Genomic DNA, 21,356 nt, shown 5'->3' on the forward strand with positions numbered 1-21,356 from the left:
CATGGTTGGCACAATGCAAGTTTCTTATACACCATGGTTGGCACATGTGTTTCTTCTACACCATGGTTGGCACAATGCAAGTTTCTACACCATGGTTGGCACAATGCAAGTTTCTTCTACACCATGGTTGGCACAATGCAAGTTTCTACACCATGGTTGGCACAATGCAAGTTTCTTCTACACCATGGTTGGCACAATGCAAGTTTCTTCTACACCATGGTTGGCACAATGCAGTTCCACACCATGTCAACACCATGTAAGTTTCCACACCATGGTTGGCTCAATGAAAGTCTCCACACCATGGTTAGCAACATGAAAGTCTCCACACCATGGGAAAAACAGCATTTTACACATTGTTTGCTTCAAATAGTTATAAGCCAATTTAAACTGATTTCACCAATGTAGTATAAGGAGCAACCCCTATAAAATTTATGTGTTGTGATAATTATAGTTTAGAAATCATTAATTGTTACGTACTAATGATTTCATGTTATGAATTATTGCCAAACGTACATGTTTCATAATGTCTCTCTAGGTCCTCATGTTTTGTATTCCACTGATATCCATCAACGATTTAAGGCGACTTTAGGATTTTGAGTTAGTTACAAATAACAAAGTAAACGTTTTTCAATTGAAATTTCAGCTGACTAACTTGGATGATTATTTGTAGTCGCGTAATCATTTTTGATCAAGCTACAGATAAGAAATCATCTCTAAAAAATAAATCTTAATTTTAAACTGAAACGCTGAAGGAGAAATTATTTGGTTTATTTCTCAGAATCGTGATCTGCATTGATCTTATATATTTTGCAAAAAATACGAATTTTTTAGGTTAAATTTTAAATTTTAGGCAAAGGACAATGAACACTTATTGCAATATAAACTAAATTATATCATAAAAAATTGCACTACTTTCAAACAACTAACTTCTGAACTTCAAACATGGATGTTTAGAGGTTTTATGAAGTACATTAAATTTACTTGTTCTGTCTTAGTTTATTTTATAGATTGAAACCGATTTTAAAGTAACTTGTTTTTTAATTTTCATTCGGACCTAGATTCTTTATATTGCATTTGTTGTTAACATTTCCCAGGAGACAATTTATAGAGTCAAAATATCACCAAATGAATTATTGTGTCTTGATTTTTTCCATGGAACTCATAGCTATGTTGAGTTTGCAAGATGTCTTTGTTTGTCGCAGTATGTTTCATCCTTTTTGTCCATTACCTGAAGCAGATAATGAAAATTAAAAATTCCATTCATTAATCAGCAAATAACCTAAGGATTTTTTAAATTATTGCTTTTGCTATTGTCAGTGAGCCATTGACCAAGAATTTATGAATTGTATTTCAAACGGTCCAATTCTCTTCATGTATTCTTAGAAGAGAGGCATCTCCGATGAAGATGCTTAAAGTTTGATTTGAGTTTATGCTTCTTCTAACTTAACGAGATAGTAGATGAGTTGTCTGAGCTAAGAGTTTATTTAGTGAAAAGATTACTGGAATAACATGAATGAGTTTTAATTCGAAAGATTGTAGCGTTCCTTTTCAAGCAGGTATCCGTTTGGATAGATTTAATATTTGACATTTTCGTAGTATTTAAAAGTTTTCCTTTTATAATATAAACATGATAATTGGTAATATGACTATGATTTGTATTATTTCATTAACAGAAATAAAAGTGCTCATTTCTAGCAAAAAGTAAGTAGCGTAAAATAGGAAAAATTGTTGCCATATATATTTAAATATCCAAAGTCCTGAGAAGTCACACGTTTGCAGTAACGACAGTCAAAATAAGATTTATAATGATAATATTTATATGTTTTCACTAAAAAGACTTTCTCCATTGTGCTCTTTTATCGTTTATTGTATAAGTTATCATTCATCACTAGGGCAAGCATATGGTACAATGGCGCGCTGTCAATTTTTGTTGGAGGAGGGCGGGGGTCGCAGAAACCAATATCGGTAACGAATTTTGAATAGAGGACAGAAAATTTTTCTATACTTGTAACATTTCATCAAGTTATAGGTGATTGAGAAAATGTGAAAACTATAAAGTTATACATCGTGGATCATTTTTGTAAAATTCTCCTTTATTAGTTGAGAAATATTTTACTAAAATTGAATTGCAATGGACATATCAACGGAACAGATGGAAGCACATGCTGCAAGATTAATATTGAACGCTTGCTTTTCAACATTATTGGTGTATAATTTCGTAGGAGCACAATACTCATAAAGTATGCCTAAACATGTTTGCTCTAAAGAAATTTGTCGTGTATTTTAAATGTTTAATGATTATTGGTGTATCACCGAATCGTTAAATTGGCTTCATTATCGTTGGGAAATTGTCTGAAGACAAAAGGTAAGTAGATATTAAGATATGATAATTTATGATTAGATTTCCAGTTTAGATGAAACATTAATGCTGTAGCATTGAAATTCATGATGGTTAAATTGCTATAAGCTCTATATTCTGTTTTTGCATCTTAAGTTTTGCTTGAAGCTACGAACTAAATTTGAAAACTATAAAGTTACACATCGTGGATCATTTTGTAAAATTCTCCTTTATTAGTTGAGAAATATTTTCTAAAATTGAATTGCAATGAACATATCAACGGAACAGATGGAAGCACATGCTGCAAGATTAATATTGAACGCTTGCTTTTCAACATAATTGGTGTATAATTTCGTAGGAGCACAATACTCATAAAGTATGCCTAAACATAATTGCTCTATAAAGAAATTTGTCGTGTTAAATGTTTAATGATTATTGGTGTATCACCTAATCGTTAAATTGGCTTCATTATCGTTGGGAAATTGTCTGAAGACAAAAGGTAAGTAGATATTAAGATATGATAATTTATGATTAGATTTCCAGTTTAGATGAAACATTAATGCTGTAGCATTGAAATTCATGATGGTTAAATTGCTATAAGCTCTATATTCTGTTTCTGCATCTTACGTTTTTGCTTGAAGCTACGAAGGCAACATCGACATGGATTTTTTGTAAACAATGAAAGAATGTAAGGGTGCAGTCGTTTAAAGAGAATCATTCACCTAGAAGACATTATTTTGGCTTGTTTCTTATAAGGACAGAACATTTTTATGATCAAACTTAAGATTGAAGCATAGGCAAATGTAATTCTAATTTAGTTGTTATCAGCAGATCCGTGCTACTTTTTTGTTTTTGTAATTAGATATTTGTATTCGTAATTTTTCGACGGAATAAACAGTTTTAAAAAGTTTATGAAAAAAAACTCCGTTTCTATCTAAAATTTAGAAAATATGTTTTGGTATTCCTATTCATACACAAGATTTAGAAATAGATAAATATTTAGTAAGCAAAGTATAAAAAAAGCTTTAAGCTGACTGGTTGATTTTCTTCATGTTGTCCCTCGTTAAAAGACACGGCGGACGACTTATAAAAAAAATAAATAACAACATCAATTTTTTGATATTTTTCCTACCATATAATAGATGATACTGTATGCATAAACAAACATGATCTACAGCAAAAAAATTCATGACGAAGATATGATTCATTACCAAAAATGTTTACTACCCAAATTTCTTATTCATTTCCAAGAACAATTTCCTAATCCACTTTTGTGTGTGCTGTAAAACCAATAAATTCTAAAAAAGAGGCTTAATTTCCACGCTTGTAAGAGAGATACAAGGAGATGTGTATGGATTGACGTATATAATTTCTGCGTTTGCGGTTTGCATTTAAAGTTTTCGTCTATCAGCAAATAAAAAACAGATAAACCAAATATAAACCAAATGCTTCGATATTTTGATATTTACGATAATAATAGTTGTATGTTTTCAGTGTTCTATCATCGAACTTGTGCAGCTATGATTTTTCATACAATTGCAGTTTTAAGGATAAAAAATGATGCGTTTTGTTGTCATCTTGTGGTTGATGCTGGCCGTGACTCTTAAATGGCCGTTAAATGGGATGGAACAAAAGTTTGAATTTTGTGAACATAAATGGAATGTGTTTGTTCAAGAAAAAAATCAATCGGAAGAAAGGTGCGGAAATTTGTCTTTAACTAATGGTTGCATCGAAGAGAAAAATTATCTTTTGGAACGATTCAGGATGTTCAGTGAATTTTGTCCACTTGAAGGTAATCTATATATTTTACATTTGCCTTTACATACGTATTTTCATAAAAAAGTTTACTGTTGAAGAAGAGTTAATTTGCAAAAGCCTAAGGTAGAAAAGGTATACTTGTATTTTTTACATATCTATTGCGTATGCAAAACTGCAGACCTACGTACATTGGTAACATTGCTGTATCAGAAACATGGATTTCCTCACTAAAGAGTCAAGTTTAGCAAGATCAAATGATTAAGTCGTTGGCTTTTAGTCTAAAAATAGAAATTAAACTGTTTTTCAGTTTTATTCCGTGGCTACGTTCATCGTTAATGGATGTAGCTTGTCATGGTCTGTTTCTTATGCAGATCGAATGACTTTGTTATACATCACTCTCCTGCTACATATAGTAATACGACCATGCATGTCTATTTTTATTTATTAAATAAAATTTTTCAGGTAAATGTTGGTGTGCAAAAAATGTCGTGAGCAAAGGGATCAAACTTGAGAAACGAGTGGCAAATATATCTTGGAGTGAACCGGAAAACTTCACTTGTCCTCATAAATACATAAAAGAAGGAGAGGAAAAGCCGAACATTAGTTCTCCACAGTCGTTCTCAATAGGACAGCACGAAATTCCGTACAAGCACTTTCTGTATGGTGGAAAAACTTCAACATGCTATGTTCATATTAACGTTGGAGGTAAGTATAACCATGTTTGGAAATTGGTATGAACATATAGATCATATATATAGAATAAGTTGTTTGGGAAAGATACAACTCGCGGTTTTCGTCAATTATGCACTCATATTACTTTGGAATTTTGATGACATAAAGAAGAGGAGTCCCGATAAACACACTAGACATCGTTTTGACTTCAATATAAAGTTGAATTATGTCATGCATGTCAAAACGTTGATCTACCTGAAAAATGAATTCATCAATTTAAGTTGAACTAGGAATGCGAGTACAAAATTTCAATGTAAGAAGTCGAAGTTCATTCGTAAAAATCATAGTAAAAATGTAGCTTTAGTTCAATTATAGTTGAAATTATCGTTTTGTTACAAACAAATTTTTATCAGCTCAAAATTGTGATCATTTGCAATTGTTATATTTTTAAGCAAACATTACAACTAAAGCATTGGCGTGGTCTCCTTAAAGTTAACGCAGCAATTCTCGGTTATTTCTTACTAAAGTGAAGCTAGATGAACATGATTGCGCTCAGCTACTTTAGTCTCATATTCTGTTTTGTTGCTTTGTCCTCAGCTTCGTCTTGAAATCCGTGAGTAAATGAAATGCTATAGTCTTTCCACCACTGTATTACTGATTTGTTATGCAGTTAAGAGCATGTCTTACTAATAGAGATGTTTTAAATTTCAAATTTATATTGAATATTTTTGAAATTCCGGCAGTGCTGAATATGTAAATATTCACCCCAATTAACGTTCTAGTTTCGGCTCTGGGCTAGGTACTGCCTTGAGAAACACCTGTTTATAGTAATATGCCGTCTGCTTTGGAAGTACCTAGTGCATCACCACATGTATAATATGTGTATTGACCACATCCGGATCGGATGCAACTGCACAGTATCCACCTATTTGTTTATGCAAAACATGCATGATCAATTTTGACATACGTTCAGCAACTATTATTATATTATGCTATCATTACTTAACAATTTCAGTTGCAACTTTGTGTTGTATGTTTGGTATTTTTGAGACAGGTTATGAACTCGATTTTGGCCTTTTTAAATTTCATTGGCCTTTGAAAAACAAATTGGCTATTTAAATTTGGTCTCTTGTCAAGTCGTGAGTGTTGCTTGATAAAAAGCTTTTTCGTTTTAATTCAACTGCTAATAGACTTCAAAACATATATTTACCATTTATACCGTAAAATGGAGTTGTAAAACAGAAGAATACGGAAGAACGACATATGTTTTCATCGCTTATAGTTTAATGAAAACATATAAAGAATACGGAGGCCATAAAAACACATAATTATTATGTAACAGATATATACTAACTCTTTAAATTGATAAAATTTCTTGATTTTAAGACAAAAGAAAAAAAACAAGAAAACACTTACACTCGAGATTGGAAAAAAATCCGAAACTCGAAACAGATGGCAAAAGTTTATTTGGGTCTTTCGTGTTTACTAAGCGATACATGCGGGACCTAAATTTGCCACACCCACCCCTACCCCCCAACTCAGCGTCCTCCTGATTCTTCAGCAATGCAACCTCTAGTATTATCTATAATCTGTATGGTTCATAAACGTCTGTGTCATAAACATTCAGTTGTGGTCAGTGATGATCATTTTGTAAAACTTTGCTAAACCCTCTTAGCTAAACCCACATTTTGCTAAACCTAAGTGGGTTTTTCTTATTAGTAATGAGTTGATTCATGTTACCAATTTTTTCAGTGCCACCATCCATCAGCAGAAGAAATAGTGAATATTTTACAGCAGGACTCAACACTGAAGGCGAGATTAAATGTATGATAAGATGGTCTGATCCAAGACCAAAGATAACTTGGGATCAACAGATTGTTAGCAACAATGAACCTGTCTCGAATAACTGGATCCCTTCACAGTATAAGTCTTCGTTTAAAAAAGGAAAAAACAAACGACAATATGAAAGTGTTTTAAAGATACCCGCGACTGCTAAACAAGCTTCAATATTGTTCAGATGTTTTGCTCAAAACATTCATGGAAATGACAGTAGAATGTTTAGGTTTCTGCGATTCGGTAAGATTTTCTTTTTATTTGCATGAAAAATATTGTTTATTATTATTACATTGATTGATGGTGAAACGTTTCGTTTCTTTGCTTTAGGAGATGATCCCTTTAATGTTTTACCTTCTGGAGATGTCATTTTAAATGAAAACGAGGACTTTATGGTAATTTGCAGATTACATGTTTCGATTCGTGCTAATATTGCGTTTTACAAAGAAAATCCTCGTCGTGAAGTGATAAATAATGAAAGAACAAACATCATCATAAGTAGAAATGCTCAATATCATAATGTTACAATGAAAATACGAAATATCAACAACAATGATTCTGGAACTTACAGATGTAGTGAAAAAAATGCTCTCAGTAATGAATATGCTGCTGTAACGTTGAATGTACGAGGTTAGTTGCTTTGAAATTTTTATCACCAAAAACATAAAAAAAAGTTCGTAAAAAATATTGCGAATTCTCGCTGTTTAACACAAGGAACATACTTTTATCTTAGCATGAACTATCTAAACGTGTGAAATTTTGATATTATTTTTCTTTGAATTTAAAAGGTTATTAACCACTTATGTATCTTTTTTGCATAGGTTTTCTTTGATTGCCATATAAATACAGTATGACAGTTGACCTTTTAAAATGTCTTCAAAACGAAACTAAAACTTAATAATTTTTGTAAAACATTGAGTTGAAATTTTAACGAACGATTATCCTAAACGATTATATATAAATTATACTTTGTGGTTAAAAACGTTCACAATAAGTACGATTAACTCTTATTTACTTAGGTTTGATAGAAAATGTCGATGTGTTTGGCTACCTACAGTAAATGTTTGTTTGCGAATCACATCCATACTGTTTGCAATTCAAACAAATTTTTCGTTTTACTATTCTACAGGAAAACGTCCTCCTGTAATTCATCAGATGAAAGATTCTACAGTGAATAAAGATAAAGATAAAGACGCAGAGTTGATTTGTTATGTGTCAGGTAATCCTCGACCCAAAGTAACATGGTCAAGAAATGGTGAAGAAATTGGTCGTGTTATAATCAGAAATTGTAAAACCCATTTTACTAACTATTACTTGAAGAATGATGGAACAACTCTTATTATTTGTGGCGTTGATATTTCACATTCGGAAACTACACATGCTTTGCAAAAAACCAGTTAGGAAGCGTCACAGCAACTGTTTATCTTAATGTTACTGGTAGGTTGACAATGTTTACACTGTTAGATTTTCTAAACGATAAAGTTTCATTGTGTTGCAATGAAAGTATATACGTCCTTCAACAAGGTTCATATGAAAATGTTGTAAGAATAGTTGTGCAATTTTTATTTAGGTAAACCAAAGATCGACGAACCATCAACTTTAATAGATGAAAGTCTTTTTGCCAATGAAAAGAAAACGTTTAGTTGTGTAGCAAGCGGTAATCCTACACCTTGGGTACAATGGATTTCTATCGATAGTGATGTGAAGCTCACAGCTATAGCAAAGAAGGAAATAGTTATGACAGTTGAAAAAATGAATAAATCTTACATCGGAAATTATTATTGTAAGGCATGGAACTCTTTTGGTATTACAGAGAAGCGTTTGTTGTCACTAAGACTTCGACCTCAAGGTTGGTTGGAGATTTTGTTTTATGATTTAGCAGGATTTGCAGATTTTCATTTAGGGATGTGTTTTATTGACTTTTGCACTTATGAGTATTTTTCTTCATGCGGCGAAGTTGTGTATTAGAATATGAATTTTACAATTAGCACCTTTGTCTCAAATTTAGTAGTTCCAGCTGCATTAAAATCATTGATTTACAATGCGTTTTTCAAATTCCTAGACAGAACATGGGCCATGCAAATACCTAAATATTTTTAACGTCTTTTGCTTTTTGCTGTTCAACTCAAGGAACATACTTTTATCTTAGCCTGAACTATCTAAACGTGTGAAATTTTGATATTATTTTTCTTTGAATTTAAAAGGTTATTAACCACTTATGTATCTTTTTTGCATAGGTTTTCTTTGATTGCCATATAAATACAGTATGACAGTTGACCTTTTAAAATGTCTTCAAAACGAAACTAAAACTTAATAATTTTTGTAAAACATTGAGTTGAAATTTTAACGAACGATTATCCTAAACGATTATATATAAATTATACTTTGTGGTTAAAAACGTTCACAATAAGTACGATTAACTCTTATTTACTTAGGTTTGATAGAAAATGTCGATGTGTTTGGCTACCTACAGTAAATGTTTGTTTGCGAATCACATCCATACTGTTTGCAATTCAAACAAATTTTTCGTTTTACTATTCTACAGGAATATATCCTCCTGTAATTTATCAGATGAAAGATTCTACAGTGAATAAGGATAAAGATAAAGACGCAGAGTTGATTTGTTATGTGTCAGGTAATCCTCGACCCAAAGTAACATGGTCAAGAAATGGTGAAGAAATTGGTCGTGTTATAATCACAAATTGTAAAACCCAAGTTCCTAACTATTACTTGAAGAATGATGGAGCAACTCTTATTATTTGTGGCGTTGATATTTCACATTCGGGAAACTACACATGCTTTGCAAAAAACCAGTTAGGAAGCGTCACAGCAACTGTTTATCTTAATGTTACTGGTAGGTTGACAATGTTTACACTGTTAGATTTTCTAAATGATAAAGTTTCATTGTGTTGCAATGAAAGTATATACGTCCTTCAACAAGGTTCATATGAAAATGTTGTAAGAATAGTTGTGCAATTTTTATTTAGGTAAACCAAAGATCGACGAACCATCAACTTTAAGAGATGAAAGTCTTTTTCCCAATGAAAAGAAAACGTTTAGTTGTGCAGCAAGCGGTAATCCTATACCTTGGGTACAATGGATTTCTATCGATAGTGATGTGAAGCTCACAGCTATAGCAAAGAAGGAAATAGTTATGACAGTTGAAAAAATGAATAAATCTTACATCGGAAATTATTCTTGTAAGGCATGGAACTCGTTTGGTATTACAGAGAAGCGTTTGTTGTCACTAAGACTTCGACCTCAAGGTTGGTTGGAGATTTATTTTATGATTTAGCAGGATTTGCAGATTTTCATTTAGGTATGTTTTATATTGACTTTTGCACTTATGAGTATTTTTCTTCATGCGGCGAAGTTGTGTATTAGAATATGAATTTTACAATTAGCACCTTTGTCTCAAATTTAGTAGTTCCAGCTGCATTAAAATCATTGATTTACAATGCGTTTTTCAAATTCCTAGACAGAACATGGGCCATGCACATACCTAAATATTTTTAACGTCTTTTGCTTTTTGTGTAGATCCTACACCGACGATCCAAAACGACGATGGTACAACACCAGGAACCATTGCAGGGATAGTTATTGGTGTTTCCATAGTCATCATATTAATTATCATCATTGTTCTCTATAGAAAACAAAAACAAAAATTATCATTCTACAAACATCAGTATTTTCTACGTACTGGAAATTATTCAGTGAGTTTTTAACATCTCAGTCTTAAGTCCTATACAAGCATCTATTTTTACATACACGAACTGTAACAAATGTCACAACTTTTTTTTCTTTTTTAGTTTAACGGTAAGCTCGTTTCATTGTGTTTTCTTCTAACTTTGTTTCAGATAGACCCCAGTATAACGCTTAATGAGCAAAGTATGAATTTACCGTACGACTCTGATTGGGAATTTCCTTTTGAAAGACTCGTTATGGGTGATCGTCTTGGTGCAGGAGCCTTTGGAGAAGTTTACAAAGCTGAAGCAATGGGAATTTTAGCTTTAAATCCACGCGATAAAAGCAGCATTGCTGGTAAGAGAAGATCGAAAATACGTCGTGATTTAAGGGCAAGTCAAAGACCTAAAAGAAAGACCATTTACAGCCTAATTCAACCAATGCCATTGTTGCTGTAAAAACTGTTAAAGGTAAAACTTTCTTTTAAGGAAACTTACATATCATTTTACAAATCTTGAGTTTTTGTTGTTCTCTTTTGGAAAAAAACTTTGTTGTTCCTGTAGCTCATGCAACAGAAAGCGAAATACGTGATTTAGCAGAGAAACTGAAATTAATGATTCACATTGGTGAAAATAAAAATATCGTTAATTTACTCGGCGCTTGTACGAAGGGACGGCAACTTTATGTAATCTTAGAATTTTGTCCTCATGGAAACTTGCTGACATTTTAAGATCCAAAGATCTTTTATGAAAGTACCTGGGAAAAGAAAATTTATGATCCAGAGAAAGAGTTTACTTTAATTGATATTGTTGGTGCTGCTTTTCAAATTGCCAAAGGAATGGAGTTTCTTGCTTCACGAAAGGTAAAATTATCACGTAAACATTTTATAAAATACATTTATTTAACAGATCTTACATGAAGTTTATGAATTTAAAACAATTTCTAATCCTATAATAACTATTCATAAGTAACTAACGCTCATTGCTTTCACAATAGTTTGTATTAAAACTAGAACATTGATAGAAGATTTATAATCTTTAATTATTTTCAGTTAATACATCGTGATCTTGCTGCCCGTAACATTCTTGTTGCTGAAGAATACGTCATGAAAATATCAGATTTTGGTCTGGCACGAGATATATATAAAAGCGATGTTTATGTAAAGACATCCAGTGGTATGTTACCTGTAAAATGGATGGCTGTAGAATCTTTATTTGATCGCGTATATACTCATCAAAGTGATGTGTAAGTTATAAATATGTTATTTTGACATGCAGGTTTTCTCAACTTTATTCATAGAATGTTTTTTATTCCATTTATTCCTAACGTATGTTAATTGACACATTTTGTTTACTAACTTTAGTTGGTCCTTCGGTGTTCTACTGTGGGAGATGATGACTCTTGGAGGTACGCCTTATCCTGATCTACCAGCTGAACAATTGCTGGATTTTTTAAACCAAGAAAAACGTATGCCACAACCCAATAAATGTCCGTTGGAAATCTATACAATCATGAGAGATTGTTGGCAGGAACAACCACAAAATAGACCAACATTTTCCAATTTGGTAGAGCATTTTGGAAGAATATTGGAACGACATATGGAAAAGGTATGGTTCTAACTTCAATTGAATTGAAATTTATTACACCATCATTCTCCTCTCTGCAAGATGTAGTGCTTTAAACATATATAGAGGACATTGTTGTACATGTTGTACATATACGTATTTATATTTGTTGTGTGTATGATTAAGACTCTATTGAGTTCTCAGTAAATTATTTGTGTCTAAATATACATGCTAAAACAGTTTAAGATGGAAATTGAAAAATCTAGTTCTTTATGTCGACATAATCTGCGCTATTTAATATTACTTAAGTATACGTTACAATAATTGAAGATACTTCCCCTTACCCTGAATTCATTTGATTCTTGTGCTCAAGTGAACCTGCATATGTTTGCAATTCTTGATTGTATTCTCTAGTGATCATTGCTGTTTATACAATGTCTTTGGTCAGCTATTTACCATACTGCCTTTATTACACAGCTCCTGTTTTCAATGTTATTTCATCATTTTTAGACGAATCCATATTTACACATTGAAGCAAGTGCTGAGGAGATTGAGGCGGCAAGGGTGAAAGATGAATTATTGAAAAAAAAAATCTGATTATTACTTACAACCATTGCTCATTTCCAATAAATTACATGGGTTAGTACTCTCTTTATGTACAGTTCTCTTACTATTTACAACGTAAGCATGTTTTTATTGAAGAATATTTACTCTATAGTTAACTTTCACAATATATTATGTTCATTTTTAGCTATGACTCCAATGCACCATTACCCACCCCTCAAACAGATGCATACACGACACCTACAGTTTCTTTACCTGAAGTTGCTGTTGAACCATCAACACAGAAATTAAAAGATGCTGGTTCTTACGAAAGGCTAGCAGACGATACCTCTCCACGAAAAGGAGCATCTTATAAGAATGAAGACGCAATAAGATTAGAAAATATGACAGCGACAAATCACAACGACACTAAAGATGTTCAACAGCCTGAGAAGATAGAGTTCATTGTTTGAAGCATATTGTTTACATTATTTTGTGAATTGAAAACGAAGATACGTAGGAACTGCCAATTGAAGAATTTTAAGAATTGCAAAATATCACCTTCTTATATTTTGTTGAAAATCAACAATTTGGTAAACTTTCTGAAATTGTTAATACCACAGGTGAAGGAAAGCTAAGTTATTTGGACGGACTTACCTTTCTTAAAACCCACATAAATCTCAAACTTACATGGTTGGCACAATGCAAGTCTATACATCATGATTAACACAATGTTAGTTTCTACACCATGGTTAGCACAATGCCAGTTTCTTCTACACCATAGTTGGCACAATGCAAGTTTCTACATCATGATTAACACAATGTAAGTTTCTACATCATGTTTGGCACCATGTAAGTCTATACATCATGATTAACACAATTTAAGTTTCTACATCATGTTTGGCACAATGCAAGTCTATACATCATGATTAACACAATGTAAATTTCTACACCATGGTTGGCAACAATGTAAGTTTCTTTACACCATGGTTGGCACAATGCAAGTTTCTACACCATGGTTGGCACAACAAGTTTCTACACCATGGTTGGTAATAATGCAAGTTTCTACACCATGGTTGGCACAATGCAGTTTCTACACCATGGTTTGCACAATGCAAGTTTCTACACCATGGTTGGCACAATGTAAGTTTCTACACCATGGTTGGCACAATGCAAGTTTCTACACCATGGTTGGCACAATGCAAGTCTATACATCATGATTAACACAATGTTTCTTTACACCATGGTTGGCACAATGCAAAGTTTCTTCATAACCATGGTTAAGTAATAATGCAAGTTTCTACACCATGGTTGGCACAAAGTTTCTACACCATGGTTGGCACAATGCAAGTTTCTTCACACCATGGTTGGCACAATGCAAGTTTTACACATCATGATTAACATTAAATGTGTTTCTTACACCATGTTTAAGTAATAATGTAGTTTTACACATCATGATTTAACATAATGCAAGTTTCACCATGTTTGGCACTAATGCAAGTCTATACATCATGATTAACACAATGTAAGTTTCTACACATCATGATTAATACAATGTAAGTTTGCACCATGGTTGGCATTAACAAAGTTTCTACACATTTGATTAACAAGTTTCTACATCATGTTTGGCACAATGCAAGTCTATACATCATTAGCACAATGTAAGTTTTACAACTTGGCAGAATGCAAGTTTCTAGACTATGGTTAAAATGTGTTTCTACACCATATTGGCAATAATGTAAGTCTATACATCATGATTAACATAATGTAAGTTTCACACCATGGTTGGCAAAATGCAGTTTCTTGTCTACACCATGGTTGGTAATAATGTGCTCTACACCATGGTTGGCACAACTTGTTTCTACACCATTTGGCACAATGCAAGTTTCTACACCATGGTTGGCATTAACGTAATTTTACACCATGGTTTGCATTAATGCAAGTTTCTACACCATGGCTATAATAATGCAAATTTCTACACCATGGTTGGCAATAATGCAAGTTTCTAACCATGGTTGCATTAACGTAAGTCTATACATCATGATTAAATAATGTGGCTTTACACCATGGTGCATAATGCAAGTTTCTTCTACACCATGGTTGGCACAATGCAAGTTTTACACCATGGTTGGCAATAATGCAAGTTTTACACCATGGTTGGAATAATGCAAGTTTCTTTTCTATACCATATTGGCACACGTAAGTTTTAGCACATCAGATTAACAAATGTAAGTTTTACACCATGTTTGGCATAACGTGCTTTTACATCATGATTAACACAATGTAAGTTTCTACACCATGTTTGGCACAATGCAAGTCTATACATCATGATTAACACAATGTAGTTTCTTACACCATGGTTGGCACAATGCAAGTTTCTACACCATGGTTGGTGCATAATGCAAGTTTCTACACATCATGATTAACACAATGTAAGTTTCTACACATCATGACAATACAATGTAAGTTTCTTTACATCATGGTTGGCACAATGCAAGTCTATACATCATTAGCATTAATGTAGTTTCTACACCATGGTTGGCAGAATGCAAGTTTCTTTCTAGACCATGGTTAAGTAATGCAAGTTTTACACCATGGTTAAGCACATGTAAGTCTATACATCATGATTACCACAATGTAAGTTTCTACACCATGGTTGGCATTAATGTAAGTTTCTTCTAGACCATGGTTGGCACAATGCAAGTTCATACATGATTAACATAATTTAAGTTTCTACATCATGTTTGGCACAATGTTTCCTTTACACCATGGTTAAGCACAATGCAAGTTTCTTACACCATATTATAATAATGCAAGTTTCTACACCATGGTTAGCAACATGGAAGTGTCTCTACACCATGGCTAGCAACATGAAAAGTTTCTACACCATGGTTGGCAACATGAAAGTCTCTACACCATGGTTAAAGCAACATGAAAGTCTCTACACCATGGGAAATGTTATTTTACACATTGTTTGTTCTAAATAGTTATAAGCCAATTTAAACTGATTTCACCAATGTAGTATAAGAAGCAACCCCTATAATTTATGTGTTTGATAATTATAGTTTTTAGAAATCATTAATTATTACGTACTAATGATTTATGTTATAAATTATCCCTAAACGTACATGTGCTCATAATGTCCCTCTAGGTCCTATGTTTGTATGCCACTGATATCCATCAACGATTTATGACTTTTAGATTGAGTTAGTTACAACAGCAAAAGTTTTTTTTCAATTGAAATTTAAGCTGACTAACTTGGATGATTTTGTAGTCGCGTAGTCATGTTTGATCAAGCTACAGATAAGAAAATCATCTCTAAAAAAAGTAAATCTTATTTTTAAAACTGAAACGTTGAAGGAAAAATTATTTTGGTTTATTTCAGAATCGTGATTTGCATTGATCTTATATATTTTGCAAAGATAGGAATTTTTTAGGTTAAATTTTTAAAGTTTAGGCAAAAGGACAATCAACACTTATTGCATATAAATCTAAATTATATCATAAAATTGCACTACTTTCAAACAACAAACTTCTGAACTTCAAACATGGATGTTTAGAAGTTTTATGAAGTACATTAAATTTATTTGTTATGTCTTTAGTTTATTTTATAGACTAAACCGATTTTAAAGTAATTTGTTTTTAATTTTCATTGACCTAGATTCTTCATATTGCATTTGTTGTTAACATTTCCTAGGAGACAATTTATAGAGTCAAAATATCACCAAATGAATTATTGTGTCTTGATTTTTGCATGAACTCAGCTATGTTGAGTTTGCAAGATGTCTTTGTTTGTCGTAGTATGTTTCATCCTATTTGTCCATTACCTGAAGCAGACAATGAAATAAAAATTCCATTCAATAATCAGCAAATAACCTACGGATTTTTGTTATTGCTTTTGCTATTGTCAGTGAGCCATTGACCAAGAATTTATGAATTGTATTTCAAACGGTCCAATTCTCTTCATGTATTCTTGAGAGAGGCATCTCCGATGAAGATGCTTAAAGTTTGATTTAGTTTATGCTTCTTCTAACTTAACGAGATAGTAGATGAGTTGTCTGAGCTAAGAGTTTATTTAGTGAAAGATTACTGGAATAACATGAATGGGTTTTAATTCGAAAGATTGTAGCGTTCCTTTTTAAGCAGGTATCCGTTTGGATAGATTTAATATTTGACATTTTCGTAGTATTTAAAAGTTTTCCTTTTTTAATGTAAACATGATAATTGGTAATATGATTATAATTTGTATTATTTCATTAACAAAAATAAAAGTGCTCATTTCTAACAAAAACTTACCGTAAAATAGGAAAAATTGTTGCCATATATATTTAAATATCCAAAGTCCCAAGAAGTCACACGTTTGCAGTAACGACAGTCAAAATAAGATTTATGATGATAATATTTATATGTTTTCACTAAAAAGACTTTCTCCATTGTATTTCTTTATCGTTTATCGTACAAGCACATCACTAGGTTGTGGAAGGGGTCACAGAAACCAATATAGGTAAAGAATTTTGAATAGAGGACAGAAAATTTTTCTATACTTGTAACATTTCATCAAGTTATAGGTGATTGAGAAAATGTGAAAACTATAAAAGTTATACATCGGATCATTTTTGTAAAATTCTCCTTTATTAGTTGAGAAATATTTTACTAAAATTGAATTGCAATGGACATATCAACAGAACAGATGGAAGCACATGCTGCAAGATTAATATTGAACGCTTGCTTTTCAACATAATTGGTGTATAATTTCGTAGGAGCACAATACTCATAAAGTATGCCTAAACATGTTTGCTCTAAAGAAATTTGTCGTATTTTAAATGTTTAATGATTATTGGTGTATCATCGAATCGTTAAATTGGCTTCATTATCGTTGGGAAATTGTCTGAAGACAAAAGGTAAGTAGATATTAAGATATGATAATTTATGATTAGATTTCCAGTTTAGATGAAACATTAATGCTGTAGAATTGAAATTCATGATGGTTAAATTGCTATAAGCTCTATATTCTGTTTCTGCATCTTAAACTTTTGCTTGAAGCTACGAAGGCAACATCGACATGGATTCTTTGTAAACAATGAAAGAATGTAAGTGTGCAGTGGTTTAAAGAGAATCACTCACCTCGAAGACATTATTTAGGCTTGTTTCTTATAAGGACAGAACATTTTTATGATCAAACTTCAGATTGAAGCCTAGGCAAATGTAATTCTACTTCAGTTGTTATCAGCAGATCCGTGCTACTTTTTTGTTTTTGTATTTAGATATTTGTATTCGTAATTTTTCGACGGAATAAACAGTTTTAAAAAGTTTATGAAAAAAACCCCGTTTCCATCCACAAATAAGAATATGTGTTTTGGTATTCCTATTTATACACAACATTTATAAAAAATAATGAAAAAGATTTAGAAAGCAAAATATAAAAAAAAGCTTTAAGCTGACTGGTTGATTTTCTTCATGCTGTCCCTCGTTAAAAGACACGGCGGACGACTTATAAAAAAATCAATAACAACATCAATTTTTTGATATTTTTCCTACTATATAATAGATGATACTGTATGCATAAACGAGCATGATCTACAGCAAAAAATATCGTGATGAAGATGAGATTCATCACCAAAAATGTTTACTTCCCAAATTTCTTATTCATTTCCAAAAACAATTTCCTAATCCACTTTTTTGTGAGCTGTAAAACCAATAAATTCTAAAAAAAGGTTTAATTTCCATGCTTGTAAGAGAGGTACAAGGAGATGTGTATGGATTGACGTATATAATTTCTGCGTTTGAGTTTTGCATTTAAAGTTTTCGTCTATCAGCAAATAAAAAACAGATAAACCAAATATAAACCAAATGCTTTGATATTTTGATATTTACGATAATAATAGTTGTATGTTTTCAGTGTTCTATCATCGAACTTGTGCAGCTATGATTTTCCATAAAAGGGCAGTTTAAAGGATAAAAATGATGCGTTTTGTTGTCATCTTGTGGTTGATGCTGGCCGTGACTTTAAATTGGCCGTTAAATCGGGATGGAACAAAAGTTTGAATTTTGTGAAGATAAATGGAATGTGTTTGTTCAAGAAAAAAATCAAATGGAAGAAAGGTGCGGAAATTTGTCTTTAACTAATGGTTGCATCGAAGAGAAAAATTACCTTTGGAACGATTCAGGATGTTCAGTGAAATTTGTCCACTTGAAGGTAATCTATATATTTTACATTTGCCTTTACATATTATTTTCATATAAAAGTTTACTGTTGGAGAAGATTTAATTTGCAAAACCTAAAGTAGAAAAAGGTATACTTGTATTTTTACATATCTATTGCGTATGCAAAACTGCAGACCTACGTACATTGGTAACATTGCTGTATCAGAAGCATGGATTTCCTCACTAAAGAGTCAAGTTTAGCAAGATCAAATGATTAAGTCGTTGGCTTTTAGTCTAAAAAATAGAAATTAAACTGTTTTCAGTTTTATTCCGTGGCTACGTTCATCGTTAATGGATGTAGCTTGTCATGGTCTGTTTATGCAGATCGAACGACTTTGTTATACATCACTCCTGCTACATATAGTAATACGACCATGCATGTCTATTTTATTTATTAAATAAAATTTTTCAGGTAAATGTTGGTGTGCAAAAAATGTCGTGAACAAAATGCCTCGAACGTGGGAAAATAGTAGCAAATATATCTTGGAGTGAACGGAAAACTTCACTTGTCCTCATAAATACATAAAAGGAAAAGTCGAACATTAGTTCTCCACAGTCGTTCTTAGTAGGACAGCACAAAATTCCGTACAAGCACTTTCTGTATGGTGGAAAAACTTCAACATGCTATGTTCATATTAACGTTATAGGTAAGTATAACCATGTTTGGAAATTGGTATGAACATATAGATCATATATAGAATAAGTTTTTGAGAAAGATACAACTCGCGGTTTTTCGTCAATTATGCACCTATATTACTTTGGAATTTTGATGACATAAAGAAGAGGAGTCCCGATAAGCACACTAGACATCGTTTGACTTCAATATAAAGTTGAATTATGTCATGCATGTCAAAACGTTGATCTACCTTAAAAATAAACTCATCAGTTTAAGTTGAACTAGGAATGCGAGTACAAATTTCAATGTAAGAAGTCGAAGTTCATTCGTGAAAATCATAGTAAAATGTAGCTTTAGTTCAATTATAGTTGAAATTATCGTTTTGTTACAAAAAATTTTTATCAGCTCAAAATTGTGATCATTTCGCAAATTGTTATTAGGATTTTTCAAACATTACATAAAACATTGGCGTGGTCTCCTTTAAAGCACGCAGCAATTTCGGTTATTTCTACTAAAGTGAAGCTAGATGAACATGATTGCGCTCAGCTACTTTAGTCTCATATTCTGTTTTGTTGCTTTGTCCTCAGCTTTGTCTTGAAATCCGGTTGTCGAAACGTCAGTCAACAACAACTAAAACAGTCCTTTCCTCAGGACTATACCAACCCGGACAATCTTACATTTCTACAAAACATGTAACGTATACTCCCGGGTTCAAACCATTTATTTAATGACTGAAAGTTACTGCGAGATCGTTCACAAGCATTTAAAATTTAATATCCAAAAATTCACAGTTTGACAGCAGCATTCATGTCAATATATGAATTTGTAAAGATTTCCATAAAATTCCAATTCGATTGTAGTTTAGTTTCTATCATGCTTAGAAAATTACTATGAAACGATCAAACATTCAATTCAGATTATGAGATTGACTATGTTAGCTCATGTTGATATCATGAAATCGGTCAAACCACCAAGTAAGTATGCAATTTTAACGAATCAATTACACGATAGCAATTGACTCCCTTTATAGGTCCGGCCACCCGCTTATCGGTCGAGATTATTCCTGATCGTCCACTGATCTGGCTATTGACCAATGTAAATGCTTAAATTTTGCTTTGAATTATAAGCATCGGTCGAACCTGTCGAGCCATCCCGCTATCCGTTGCCAGATTGCGAAACAAAGTCTGGCAGATTTATGAACTTTGATTTTATTTTGAATTTTTTGAACAAAAAGAATTTTTGTGAACATTTCATGAACTTTTACTAAAATTAAAAAGTATGAACTTGTCAGTTATAAATGACAAGGTTGTTCAAAATGAATATATACCGGTTTAGAATTTCGAGACAAACCATAATTCATTCTTCAATGTTGATGTGGGAGAGAATTTTTCTTCTTAGAATGCAATCAAAACTGTAAGAAAAAATAGGTTGCACACAAAGTCAGTGTACGGTATTCTGTGTTAAGCAAGGAGTGAAAGAGTCAGGAGGTTGTAAACCAAATATTCTCGTTTGACCAATGCTTTAAGTCGTATGACACTCCAACATTCTTCATGCTCAAGCCTCTGACTCAAGCGACAAATCTAAATCGAACTAAATAATTGTTTTTCATTGTTATTTTTTTGGTTATTTGTACAACAAAAATTTGAATCGCCTTAAATCTACATTTGATTTGGCTTATTTCATTCATTTGGTGCAAATTATTTTTGTCGATTTGTGAACATTGAAGGATAATATGTGAACTTTTGAACATGCCGACATGAACTTATTTAAAATTCATCTGGCAACACTGCCCTTATCAGTCAGCCAGTTAATATAATTCTAGATATGTTTTTATCTACTGATCTGTTTACTAAGGTGGTATTTGTATAAGTTTTCATACATAAAACAGAATTTTGACGATGAAATCCAAACGATTACAGACGCAGTACTTGGGATAAAAAAAAAATTGTAACTTCATTAAATTTGATAAATAATTTTGAGCTATAAACATATGTCGCTTGACTGATTTGACATACCCTAGATCGTCTTTGCACATGAAAGCATAAAACTGAACTCAAATAAATTTTTAAGTGTGATGTAACCTTGACTGGCAACAGCACTGTGAAATTTTTTCGTAACAATAAGGCGATAATTGCAATCAACA

At 32.2% G+C, this 21,356-nt stretch overlaps 1 pseudogene; it reads left to right on the forward strand.

The window, feature by feature from the left end:
* The first annotated feature begins 3,984 nt into the window (after nt 1-3,984).
* Nucleotides 3,985-12,788, forward strand: LOC124446550 (annotated as a pseudogene).
* Nucleotides 12,789-21,356: the final 8,568 nt, after the last annotated feature.

The sequence above is a fragment of the Xenia sp. Carnegie-2017 genome, unplaced genomic scaffold, assembly GCF_021976095.1.
Source record: "Xenia sp. Carnegie-2017 unplaced genomic scaffold, XeniaSp_v1 HiC_scaffold_22, whole genome shotgun sequence".
Taxonomy (NCBI): Eukaryota; Metazoa; Cnidaria; class Anthozoa; order Malacalcyonacea; family Xeniidae; genus Xenia; species Xenia sp. Carnegie-2017.